Source organism: Aotus nancymaae, unplaced genomic scaffold (genome assembly GCF_030222135.1).
Source record: "Aotus nancymaae isolate 86718 unplaced genomic scaffold, 86718_ANA_hifiasm-v0.15.2.pri h1tg000059l, whole genome shotgun sequence".
Taxonomy (NCBI): Eukaryota; Metazoa; Chordata; class Mammalia; order Primates; family Aotidae; genus Aotus; species Aotus nancymaae.
The window spans coordinates 38,062,130-38,076,294 of record NW_026988473.1 but is presented as its reverse complement, the minus strand read 5'-3'; the positions used below and the strand labels follow the sequence as shown (position 1 = coordinate 38,076,294).

The 14,165-nt window shown below is 34.1% G+C and overlaps 1 long non-coding RNA gene across 1 annotated transcript in view; it reads left to right on the top strand.

The window, feature by feature from the left end:
• Positions 1–13,832, top strand: part of LOC105720171 (uncharacterized) — a 35,669-nt gene extending 21,837 nt beyond the window's left edge. The window contains exons 3-4 of the long non-coding RNA XR_001108086.2: positions 8,961–9,037; positions 13,557–13,832. This is a non-coding gene — a long non-coding RNA (uncharacterized LOC105720171). The remainder of the gene's footprint in view (positions 1–8,960; positions 9,038–13,556) is intronic.
• Positions 13,833–14,165: the final 333 nt, after the last annotated feature.

Here is a 14,165-nt window from a genome sequence, read left to right as displayed (position 1 = left end):
TGCTTGCTCCTTTCTCCTCTCCTTTCTTACTGAATTTGCATTCTACCAAAACATGTGACATATTAATATTCTATTACTATTCTTTGCTGCAAGGAATAATAGTGATAATTATAACATTTAACACTTCATAGTAATTTAACATTTAATAGTAATACTTAATAGTAATAGTAATAAACATTTATTAGTTTTTAGTAATAGTAATAGTTAAACATTTGATAGTAATTTAACATTTAATAGTAATAACGATAACATTTAACACTTACTATATGTCAGGCATTGTTCTAAGCCATTTACATGTATTAATTTAATCTGTATAAAATTCCTGTATGGTAGCTACTACTATTGTGTCCCTTTAATAAGATAATGCATAAAATGTGTTAGTCACATCTTCTAGTAAAAAGGAGAGTGTAATGTAGAGGTTCAATTAATACCAGATACTATTATTCATTTCATCTGCAATTGCATTTTGGCATGCAGAGTTTTATGTATGTTAATCTTTTACACATTACCATGAGGACTTTCTATGTGTGTGTGTTTCTCTGCCTATAATTGCTATGCAATCACGGAATCTTAGACAAAAAGGGGAATGTATAAACCAACATTCCAACAGAGGAATTCATTTTCCAGCTTCTTTGACAGTTTTATTCTGTTATGTTCTTTTGACCTCTTGTTGAATTCTGCTTAATGAGTTCACTGAGTTTTGAAGACATTTATTCATTTGATAGCTCTATTTTTTAGAAAGTCTTGTTTTGTACTGAGTTGAAATTAACCTTCCTGGAATGGTACCTGATTGTACAGAAAAACAATGTACATTTGAACCTTGAAATCAGCTAGGTCTGGCCTTCAATCCTGACTGTATCACTTACTAGCTGTGGCTCTAACTTAAGTTACTCAGTATCTCAGTAACTCATTTTCTCTTTCTATAAAAGTAGTATCATAATCCCTATTGCAGAGAGTTATTGTGGTGACTGATTGAAACACGTTTCCATTAATATGAAGTGCACTCACAGGGTGCTTTGTACCAATTCACTCTGCCCCTGCATTTTCACATCTGGCAGGCCTTGCCCTCTCCTCTGCACCACACTAAGCTAGCAGGAGGCATCTTAGTTAATATATGAAGAACAGGGACTAAGGTGCCTGCCAAGAAAATGTGGACCAGCTTCATTAACTGCTATTAGATCCAGTTTGCCACATTGCTCACAAGTTGGCACTCCACAGTATCAAAGAGCAGAAATCCTTGCAGAACTATTGACCTTACCTCCAAATGGCTACCAGGGTTTCGCTCAGGCACAAATCAAATCTGGGAGCAGGTTCCCTAGAGAACTCAGCTACCAGCTATGCAGCAGCAAGTCACCAGGGTAAAGAGAGCATGGGGGCAAGCTATTAGTTATTATGCACTGGGAGACTGAACAGCTCACAATGTCAGGAATGGTCTGGAGGAGGGTAAAAGTGTGCAAAAGTCAATCCTTTTGGCCCATGATGGAAATAATATTTCTAGGTAATATCATAGGAGTTATTCAATATATTTGTTTATTTTTGGCCATCTAAATGCATGCATGATTGAACGAATAAACTAGGGGATGCATAAGTGTCATTCAAAGTGCGTATTCATCATCCAGTCTTCAAACTGTCTATTCATTTATCTACCAGATTTGTTATATGCTAAGGACTATGGTAGGTCCTAGAATTTTCAGCATTAGTGTGGTACAAAGGCTCTCAAATAATTGTTAATCTAGTAGGAGAGGATGTGAATATCTAATTATGAAATTATGGTTAGTATCGTAACATTACAGTGGGAACTCTATTGGAGACAAGCAAAATTATTTCTGCTGGAGGATGGGGAGCAGAAATGACACAAGGATTAGCATGGAACAATACGTTTGAATTGTATCCTAAAGAATGAGCACTTTCAGAAATGAAAAGAGGAGGATAAGAAGTACATTTTGGCCGGGCACAGTGGCTCACACCTGTAATCCCAACACTTTGGGAGGCCAAGACAGGTAGATCACTTGAGGTTAGGAGTTTGAAACCAGCCTGGACAAGATGGCAACATCCCATCTCTACTAAAAATACAAAAATTAGCCAGGTGTGGTGGTGGGCGCCTATAATCCCAGCTACTCTGGAGGCTGAGGCAGGAGAATTGCTTGAACCCAGGTGGTGTAGGTTGCAGTGAACCAAGATGGCACCAGTGCAGCACTCCCACCTGGGCAAGAGAGTGAGACCCTGTCTAAAAAAAAAAAAAAATACATTAGTACATTTCAGACAAAAGGAATAGCATTTACGTGTATACGTTGTTCGGGGAAAAAGCAAATAATCTAGGGTAAATAGACTGCAGCAAGAGAAAGCTGTAGGACATGAAGCTTAAATGGAAGGCTGAAAAAAGCTTTGGATGGACTTTACGTAGAGAAAGAAATTGTTCATGATAGATAAATAATTCTGGCATTTATTCACGTCTTCTAGTTTTGCTCACTTTCCATCCATTCATTTTTGATCTATCATATCTGCTGGTCACTCCCTGCCAACAGACAGTGCCCTGCAATATCCAGCATTACCACCTTTGGCCTAGAATAGCCCTGTCTTAACTAAAAGTCTGTATATGCTCCCTAAAGCTGTAAAACCCTTAAAGTGGCCAAATAATGTTGCACTCAACTGGTCATAAAATCTCTCTGTCTTATCCCTTTTCTTTAAAGTTTCCTTCAAATGAATACTTGAGAAGGCATAACTTTATTCATTCACTCATTTGTGTATGCATTCACTCATTATGTATCTGAGGTCCTGTGAAGTAATACTGACCAAGAGTAATACTGTAAAAGCCCCTGGATATCATCACATCTCTATCATGTCCTTCATTTCTATCTTATTCTTTTCCAAATCACTTTCACCCAGTTACTTTTACATTTCTTAGATACAAGCACAAAATCCCTCATGCATATTGTCCCCTGAGCTTTTTTTATCTCCACTGGAAATCCAGAAATGCTCAGGCTTTCAATTGCAGGATTTACCTGCCAGTTCTCTTTAGCAACGAATTTTGCTGTAGTAAATTACTCACTTTTAAGATTGCAAAAGTCAGCTGGACTTTCAGAATCCATTGTGAGGAGTGCTGTTGACCCACTGGAAAATATCAAGGCAACAGAGAATATTTTATATTTCATTACACTTGAGCCACTTGCTAAGTAGTCCCAGCTCCCTGATTCCAAACTGAAATTACAAATATCTTCTTTTGGACACCAGGTTATTTATAGAAAAGTACACTTTGCATTTCTGATAGTATCTTTTCATGAAAATGAAACTTAAGGTTGAAAAATAAAGTAAAATTTCAAATTATTAATAAAAGCCCTAAAGTTGCAATCAATATTGAACAATCCAAGAGCTTTGCAAAATATAAGATATTTTCTATAGAGAATAATTTTGATAAATAGCATGGATATTAACATATACAAATATTATATTTCCTTTCTTTTCTGACAACACTCAAAATGTTATTTATCCCTGTTTTGCAAACATAGAAAACATGTGACTAAATCTGTACTTTCTTAAACATGGTGCACATTCAAAAATTTAGATGATACTTATGTTCTCTAGAGTCTTTCTTTTCCAAGGTAGACACATAACTGGTTTGTCCCTAGATTCTTCTGTTATTTATTGAAAAACATAATATTTCCATATGGCCATTATCCAGGTCACCGATTAGTTTATCAAATGAATTCAACAAATAGCTCCAGTTGGAATGTGATCAGCTTGAAAAACAGCAGTAATTTCTGTTTATGTTGGAATATTATTATTATTTATTAACCCAGTCTAAAAAAATATTTCTAATGGTTTCTATAGGGAAGGGATTACTGAAGATGTCAAATGCCCAATCTAATGACAAAATTCTTGGGCAGAAATGCGAAATACAAGTCCAGTAATGAAGTGAAAACACACATTAATATAACTAAAATGAAATGTTATGATATCTCTTGTTTTTATTTTTTTTAATTTGTCATTTTTCTTTATTTAAATTATTTTCTCAAAGTTAGTGGCCATATTTTTAAGAGACAACATAAAGCTGTAGACCTACAACTGCAAATAGCTAAGAAAATGCAAAAAAAAAAAAAAAAACTTGTATTTTAGTCTTAATTCATCCACTTATATGTAACCTTAGCAAGTCTTTAAATCTCTGGGTTTCATATTTTTCACCTATAATACCCGTTTCATTCCTCATCGAATTGCAATAAAAATCAAGAGATGTAATGAATAAAAATGTACCCTAAGAATTATAAAATTCTGTACAGATTATGGGGCCATGATTTCTTCTCATTCACAAGAATGCACTTAGTAAATACATCTGACATATAAATAAATAATGTGTTTGTGTCTCCACAGCACCAAGGGAGGTTAGCTAGTTCTCTAAATTATACATATATTTTCTTCTAATGATTAATTTAATACAGCTGGTGAGGACAAAGTGAGTAATGATGGATACCCTATAGTAAAAGAGAAAGGTTTCTAAAATCATAATTATAATAAGTTGATGTTCTCTATCCTTGGTCGTTGGTGTGAAACTATTTCTTTGGGGTGCTGGTAAAAGGATTTTTGCAGCTTTTGGCCTGAAAGGATCAAGTCCCACAGTGATCACAATGTGCTCAAGCTCTTCCTGCTCTGTGAGTTTTACAATCCTGAGTTAAACAGAATACAGATGTCTGCAGATGAAAAGAAAACATGAAATTCTCACTCTCAGGCCAGAGAGAATTCAAGCCAATCCAAGTGCGAAGGCTAATGCCACAGCTGAAATAGAAGTCAAGAGGGTAGCTTTGAATATAATTAAGATATGACAGTTTCACTCAGATCCAAAACCCAGACACCTAAAAGAAGAATTTCCTCAAAGGTGTGAAGGTAAAAATAAAATGTTTCTGGGAATTGGGCCTTGAGCCCAAACTAATGAATTTCCTATTGAGTTACTAATTATCTAGAGCCATGACCATCAGAAAAGACAATTTGTATTCGAATTATCCAGATTTCTCCTCTCTTTGAGGTCTGTGGAAATTATTCCTCTGGTAAAAACGAGGAAGAGCCCAGAGTTTCAAAAGAACAGAATTCTGGTCTTCTCACTTTAATTAGATCCCTCTCTTTTAGGCATACTGTTGCCATTGAAATTGTGCCAAAAATGCCAGTTATCAAGGAGGAAGGCACAGTAAGTTTAATTTTAACATTGTATAACCAGGGTATGGACCTTTGTTCCACTATGGAACAATCATTCCTAAAAGATTTTAAATTTATTAAAAGTCACGCCAAAAATAAGCAAAACAAAATTATGGGTAATTTTAATTGTTTTTGCATGCATGCATAATACATACACACAGATACACACACACACACACACACACACACACACACACACACTAGAAAACAAGAATAAAACCCAGATTTATTTGATAACAAAACCTGTGCTCTTCCACTATATCTGGATTACAAAGGAATAAGAGCTATGACCACAAAGGGCAGAGAATAATTTATTACCTTAACTAATTGTTTTCTACTTTTTAATTTCTCCAACGTTTAAAACTTACATTTAAAACAGTATTTACTAAAATACATTTGAAAAAGTCTAGTTCTTCAACTTAGTGGCCAATGAAAGATTCAATTATCAAACAAAAGTGGAAAACACTATAATATATATACTTTTTGGGAAATTATCAATGACTATTGCCCTATTAAGGCCTCTAACATCTCTTGCTGAACTTTGTGTTTTGTGTTTTTAATATTTACTTGGTCATGGAATATTCTCTTGGAAACGGTAATTTGGAGGTCACATCTTTAATGAGATGATTAGAATATCTCACAACAGAATGTTATCAGCTATAATCAAAATTATAGTACAACTTCTTATTAAAGTGAAGCCAAAGAACTTGAAAACCAAAGACCTAGAAATCTGAACTTTATCTTAGGCTCCTGAGCAAACCAACAGAGGCCTCCAGAGAGATACAGTCAAATGATTTTTTATTGTATATTAATGGTTTTTAAAGTATGTTCCACAGGAATGTTCCATAGGGATATTCAGAGAGACAAGTATGTTTTTGGGGTTCTAATTCCAAGAGGATATGAGGACAGCACTTCCTTTTCTTAAAACCTCACTTTTATATGTCAGACTTCTATGGTATAGGTGGTGATTAGCTACTCTGTTCTGATTGTTTTGATTATCTATGTTTTAGTTATTGCAGAATACAGTAGCAATCCACAATAAAACTTGTACTCATTAGTATTCCAATTTACTACACATCGGTAACTAAAATGAAATATTCCCTAGATTCTTGGGAATCCAAAGGGCTTCGTTTTTCCTTACTGCTTGTCTTGTGGCTCTGAGATGAACCTCCCAAAACATCACCATCATCAGGCCACACATCAAGTCAGAAATCTGCATTTGTTTCCTCATGGCTCTCAGAAGAATCTGCATTAGTACATTAGCATGTTTTTTTGAGGTGTAGCTAAATTCTGTCTTCTTACTAAATAAATAAATAAATAAATAAATAAATAAATAAATAAATAATGACCTTCAACTTTTCCAGCCTGCAGTGATTCTCACATACTATTTTTGATTCCTCCATTTTATCCTTTGATTATACATTGCTTTTGCACTTCTTAGTTGCTTTATTATATCCTGACCAAATATTTGGAATAATAGAAAGCAAATGGTAATATCCAAACCAACTGGAATGTGAACAGGGGTTTGACTACTTCCCAACAATGTGAACATTAACAAATCATTCCGATTATCTGAGTCTCACTGATTTTCCAGGAGGCGTGTAAGGATTACTAGTAATGTGTCCACTATGACACTGGCACATAATGCATATTTAACAAACATTAGCTCTTCCTCTGTGCCAAACCTTCTTTAAAGCCAAAAAGCACTTCTACCCACCAGGGTGCTTTGCACAGTGTTATCCTTAAGTAGAATGTAATTATCACTTGTTGAATCAAATAACCTGAAAAAATTTCTTTACTGACCTTATTCAGTCATCAATTACACAAACCATATTTTTAGGTACTTCAAGCATTCAACAAATAAATTATTGAATTGGTCCATATGTGTCAGGCACTGTTCTAGTCTATGGGGATACAGTATTGAATGGAACAAAAATCTCTGCCTTCCTAGACAAAACATATGTAAGAAATGATGACCACCTCAGATTCTCTACCTGGTTATTAGTGGCCTGCCTAGCTTTGCCCTATCTGCGTCTAACTAAAAAGGTAAGAAAGATGCCTATATATCATCACTTGAAATATATCCAGGCTTTAGCATTTTAGAGACTAAAAATAATGTCATTAATACATTATAGAGAGGGGTTGCAAAAAAATCAATTTTCCTCATAGTATCTAATAAAATAATTTAATTTGCTGATTTTGAACAAAAATAATATTATGAATATTTTTCTTTTTATTTCTGAATTAGTCTCTATTCAAAAATGATGGGTTACTGGTATATTAAGCCAAAAATTAATGGGCATCATTTTGGTAAATGCTTGATTTGTCATAAATCAATCATCACCATTATTGCTTTTGTAGCACCCAAGAATGCTTCCAGCTGTGCCAAGAATTTCTAAATTATAGAAATCATAATTCATTTTTATGAAAATAAATATAATTTATTCTTATGATTACCAAACTTTCTGTGGAGACAATATCTACTTCACATCCTCTACTGAATCCCTATGCCCTAACTGTTTATTTAAGAAAATATGGTCTTAGTATCCAAACCGGTCCTTTATTTTTCACTTTTTATTCATTTAAATTTTTATAATTAAAGAAGGTGAATTCATGGTAAAATGGAATTAAAATAGTACAGAAGAGAATGAGATAATTAAATGTTAAAGGTCCCTTTCTCCACCCTCAAACTCTCGTACTTTGCCCCAGAAGTAACTACTCGTTGCTTGTTTATATTCCAGAAAGGCACATGCATATGCATATAGTTTTTTATAAGTAAATGGATCATTTTATACTTATTAGTTCATAATGATCTTGACACTAAATTCTATATTTTGATTATCTTTTCACCACTAAAACATCAATTTTCTTTTATATTAACTTTATTGAAGTATAATCTACATAGAGCAAAATTCACCAATTTTGTTACATTTCATTGAGTTTTGGTGTGTGTATTAATGTAGTTACTGACACAGTTATATTTATATTAGTCTAAAAGTTTCTTTTATATTTCTTTACAATCAAGCTCCTTCTTAGATCTCCTGCCACTGATGTGCTATCTCTAATGGTTTTACCTTTTCTAACAATTCAAATAAATGAAACTATACAGCTTGTGATCTTTTGTGGCTGGCTTTTTCTTCCCCACCTAGCAAAATGCAGTTGTGGTTCATCCAATTGTTGCATGTATTAATAGTTCACTTCTTTTAATTGCCAAATATTATTCCATTGTCTGAATACACCATGATTTATCTGCTCACCAGCTGATGGACATTTGGATGGTGCTCAATTTTAGGCTATTTAGATAAATCTACTATGAACACTCAAGCATAAATCTTTGTGTAAATATGTGTTTTCATTTCTCCTGGTAAACACCTAGATGTGGAATTGCTGGTTTATGTGGCAAACCTATGTCAATGAGAAACTGCCAAACTGTTGTTCACCAAACTGCATCCCACTAGATGCAATTTCATACATTATCTCATACACTGCTAGTGTCTATGTCCTTGCCATACCTGCCATTGTTAATCTTTTTAATTTTAACTATTTTAGTAGCTATGTAGTTGTACGTCATGTGGTGATTTTAATTTGTATTTATCTAACAACTAATGTCTTTGAACATCTTTTTATTTGCATACTTGTTATTCTTATATCTTCTTGGTAAAACATTTCTTTAAATTATTTTTCCATTTTTAATTGGGCTATTTTTACTCTTGTTATTTATTTATAAGTGTTCTTTCTATATTCTGGAAACAAATTCTTTTTTTTCCTTTTCTTTTAAGTTCCAGGATGTGCAGGTTTCTTACATTGGTAAACGTGTACCATGGTGGTTTGCTGCACCTGTCAATCCATCACCTAGGTATTAAGCCCTGCATGCATTACCTATTTTTCCTGTTGCTTTCCGCAGCCCCTGCCCTCCCCATACAGGCTTCAGCGTGTGTTGTTCCCCTCCCTGTGTCCATGTGTTCTCCTTGTCCAGCTCCCACTTATAAGTGAGAACATGCGGCGTTTGGTTCAGAAACAAAGTTCTTTGTCAGATACATGTTTGACAAATATTACTCTCAGGCTGTAGCTGGCCTTTTGATTCTCACTACAGTATCTTTTGAAGAGCAAAATTTATCTTTAATTTTAATGAGCTCTATCACTTTTTCTTTGTTATCTATTGCTTTTTGTGTCCTACCTAACTTTCCTCAACCCAGAGTCACACTGATTTTCTTCTATTTTTTTTTTTCCTGGAAGTTTTATATGTGTGACTATTACCTTTAGTTTTTTTTATTCATTTCAAATTAAATTTGTGTGTAGTATGTGGTAAGGTTGGAGGTTAATTTATTGTGTATGATTATCTAATTAGTCCAGTATAATTTGTTCAAAAGATTATATTTCTGGTTGCTTTGGTGACTTCATTGAACATCAATTGACAAGAAGGAGCCTGTTTCTGGGACCTCTATTCTGTTCCACGTAGGTATATTTTTACATTTATACCACACTGTTTTAATTATTGGAGTTTTATATTAAGTGCTGAAATTTAGTAGTAAAAGTCTGTAAACTTTAATTTTTTTCTAACCCATTTTTTTACTCTAGGTCCTTTACATTTTAAAAATAAACTTTACATTTAGCTCATCAATTCTACCATTAAAAAATGCTTACAGAGTTTTTACTGTGAATTGTGGATTACCTTGTAGAAAACTAACATTTTGATGTTGACTCTTCCAGTCTCTCTATTTATTTAGGTTTTCTCCAATTTCTCTCAGAAATATTTTGTAATTTTAGTGCACAGCTTTTGCATATATTTTGTTAACTTTATTCCCTAATATTTAGTAATTTTGATGTTGTTGTAAATGCTATTGCTTTAAGGGTGAATTTCTATTTCTTGTTAATAGAAATACAATCCATTTATTATATATACTTTATATTCAATAACATTAATGTACTTATTAATTCTAGTAACATTTTTGTAAGTCAAATAGAGTTCTCTGTATCAACATCAATATTAACTGGATATAATACAATCTTATGTCTTCCTTTTGTCCTGTCTAAGACTTCCAATATGGTGCATTATAAAAGTATAGTGAGAGGACATTCTTGTATTGTTTCTAATCTTAGGGGAAAAATATTTAGTCTTTTACCATTAATTATGATACTAGCTACAGGTTTTTCATAGAGATCTATTATCTGATTGAGAAAGTATTATTTTTATTCCTAGCTTTGTTTTGTTTTTTGTTTTTGAGACAGTCTTGTTCAGTTGCCCAGGCTGGAGGGCAGCCAGGCAATCTCAGCTCACTGCAACCTCTGCCTCCCAGGCTCAAGTGATTCTCGTGCCTCAACCTTTTAAGTAGTTGGGATTACAGGTGTGCACTACCACACCCTGCTATTTTTTTGTATTTTTAGTAGAGACCAGGTTTTGCTATGTTAGCCAGGATGGTCTTGAACTCCTGGCCTCAAGCTATCTGCCCACCTTGCCCTCCCAAAGTGCTGGGATTACAAGCATGAGCCACCACTCCCAGCCTACTCCTAGCTTTCTGAGAGGTAATTTTTTTGTTATCAATGGGCATTGAGTTTTATTAGATGTTTTTTCTGAACCTGTTAAGACTATCAAGTAGTTTTTACTTTTTAACCTGTTAACATGATGGTTTGAGTAATTTACATACACATACATTATAGGAAGTTTTAATGTAATTCATGCATTTATACATATTGTTTTATAAGTTTCTGTTGACAATTCTTTATTTTGGTTATTTTTTCATAATCAATATATTGTAAAGATCTACCCTACTTTTTAACAACTAGCTAAAATTCCATTGTATGGATGTACTATAATTTATTTAACTCTTATCACATGTATAAACATTTAAGTCATGTCCAAATTTTTTTGCAACTATAAACATTGCTGTGAGTAATACTCCTCGAAGTGGAATTCCTGCATTCAGGTATATGAACATTTAATAGTTTGACAGATACTGCTAATTGCACAACAAAAAAAAAGGGCTCAAAAAGCCCTTCCAACTATAATTATTGAAAATTATTGAAAGCATCTTTACTTTTGCTAATACTGAGAACTAGCAAATGTTTAAATCTTTGCCCAGATTATGGTCATTGCATTTTTTAAATTTTGTGTTTCTTTAATTATGTATTTAAGAATGATGGGGAATAATGCTATGCTGTCAAACAAATGTTGATTTGCTATTCTAACTCCAGAAGGTTGGGCACAACTGCAAGAATAATAACAGCTTCTACTTGTGAAGCATTTACCATGTGCTAGACGCTGACCTAAGCACTTTTTCATGTTATAACATTTAATTGTAATGATAAGTCTATGACATAGATAATGTTATAAACTTCATTTTACATGTAATTAAAGGGTTACATAGAGAAAATAAGATATTTGCCTAACTACTCAGCTGCAAGAGGAGACTGCTCTTATTTCTCACACGTTGAAGCCAACCAACAACCATTCTAAAATGCCAGTCCCAATGAGTACAATGGGAATTAAAATTCCAGCTTCAAATCTCCCTAAGAGTAAATTAAGGAGTCAACCAAACAATGTCTTTAACAATTCACTGTTTCTTAGGCTAAGTGTTTTTTTTTTTCATTTTTCTAAACACAGGTGACGATGCCTCCAATGACTGATTTCTATGTTGTATTTGTAAGCCTTAAAAACAAGTGCTCAATCAAATATCTAATAAGAGTGTTACAATGATAAACAGTTTCATTTACAGACCTCGGTACTTCCCAAACCCAACTCATTAGGTTTGAAGTGGTACAATTAGAATAGTGTGGGGGATGGTCTGGGGATGTGAGGATCAGAGAGCTCAAGGGAATTGCAATTTTAATTTTAATTTGTGGGATTTCACTTCCGATTTCTTCTCTTTTCACTTTCAATCAGAGCTGCAAACTACTTTTTACGCACCTTCTACTGCCTTGCCTGACTTCCCTGAGGAACTTAAACTAGTTTTCCTCTCCATTAATGTGCAGTTTCTCCTCCTGTTTCATTGTGTAGAACTAAGAAGTTGAAGTAATTGAAAGCACCCCTTTCTTTTCACTCTGGTAAATAAGGAGATCTTTTTTTCATGCTGACGGTGGGGTCTCAGAGGCCAGACTCTTGTTTGTACCAGAAACTTGCTTTTCTAAACCTCAAAACACTTCACCATATGTTCAGCTCACATGTTCTCCTGGCTAGTTAATTTAACCCATGCAAGGTTTCTCTCTGTTTGGGTGAGCACTGGGGCCATAGCCTGCTTGTGAATGATTATTTATGGGGATGTAAATTCACAGGTCACTTGTAGTGACCTCTGGGTGCTTCACTGAACTGTGACAGACACCTCTGTGGAGTGAGTGCAGAGGAAAGATATTTCAAATTTAAAGATGAAACACAATACACAGGTCTGAGGCCTAGAGTTTTATTTAGTTCATATTCAGTTCATAAATGTAAAGCAATATATAATTCTAAAAATTATGTATTTCTTGTATACATTGATAACACTTAACCTGATCCAAAATACCAATTTACACAAATGCATGTAATGCCACTGGGTAACACAGATATGAGGCAAAATCTATTTATCTATCTATCTGTCTATCTATCTATCTATCTATCTGTGTCTATCTATCTGTCTATCTATCTGCCTATCTATCTGTCTATATCTATATCTATATCTATATAGGGAGAGAGAGAGAGAAGTAACAATAAAACTAAAGTAAGGAATTGAAAAAGCATTGTTCCCAAAATGTATAGCATGCAATCCTTCATCATTGCTAGAGATAAGTCATATATTTGACTCTAAATTTCCTAGCAGCCAAAGCGAAAACTTAAACAAAGCAAATTTCAAAATTTACTATAGACATATCGTATAAACTTCCTAGTTGCTTAGCAGTATATTTTACACAATAATGAGATCTGATAAAAATTTCTCCTGGAACAGCACATTGAGGGGTTTCTGTAACAGAGTTCTCTGTGAGATTACAGTGATCAACATCTCCAGTCATTGTCCTATAATCAATATTAAAACTGATTTTTAATATTCCTCAATGAAGTTTAATCTTTTTCATATCAATTATAACTTAATAAAAGCAGTTTCATTAAAAGGAGTCAAAACAATGTTGTCCAGGTATTCATCTTTCTGATATATTTTTGTTCATTTAAGAACGAAGTGTGAATGATGCAAAGAGAAAAAAATGAATGGAATATGAAAAAGCTAATCTAGAAATATTATTTCCTACAGACTTGATTATAACTGGTAAACAAAGAATTATAGGTTATATTCTCCAGCATGAACTGAGTGCAGATGTTTTGATAATTAACTGAAAGAGAGCAGAGCTAATAGTTAAAGATATTATTAAGAAATGTGTTGTTGATTTTGGTCTTTGTTTATTGCTTCCAGACCTGAAACTACAAAAGGCTGAGTGAAGCGGGAACAAGCCTGCGTGTTGCTCAAGCTGTAAAGAGCCAACTTACAGAAGAGGTGGAGGAAATGTGACAGGGCTCAAACAGCGGCTGCTGAATTATAGTAGTTCTGAAGGCCATAAAGTATGCTCCTTCTTCTCCCACCCCTTGTCCCTGAGCCAGTCAGGGATGAGATTGGCAGAGCACTACTGCTACATCCCTTCTACTTCCTGTCATAAACCTGGAACCCTCTAGCATCATTAAAGAGATTAAAGCAATACACTCAACTCCAATTTTTTCTGAATCCATTCTTCCCAAGAAACTGTAAGGTGGAATATATCAGTCTTTTTCTTAAATAATGGTGATTATAAGAACTTGAGAAAAGCTGTGAGCCCTCTTTCCTCTCTGCTCAGCACTCCAAACACTTCTACACATTCTTTTGTGCAATTTTGGAGGGTTTATATAATCTCTGATATCCAGATTAAGAACCTTGGTTTTAAAGGCCCTGCTATTTACAGGAAACTCCAGACTCTTTAATGGTCCTGCCATTCCTTCAGGTAGGACATGCTTCCGTCTTTCATTCTACGCTCAATTCCTGCCATTTCCT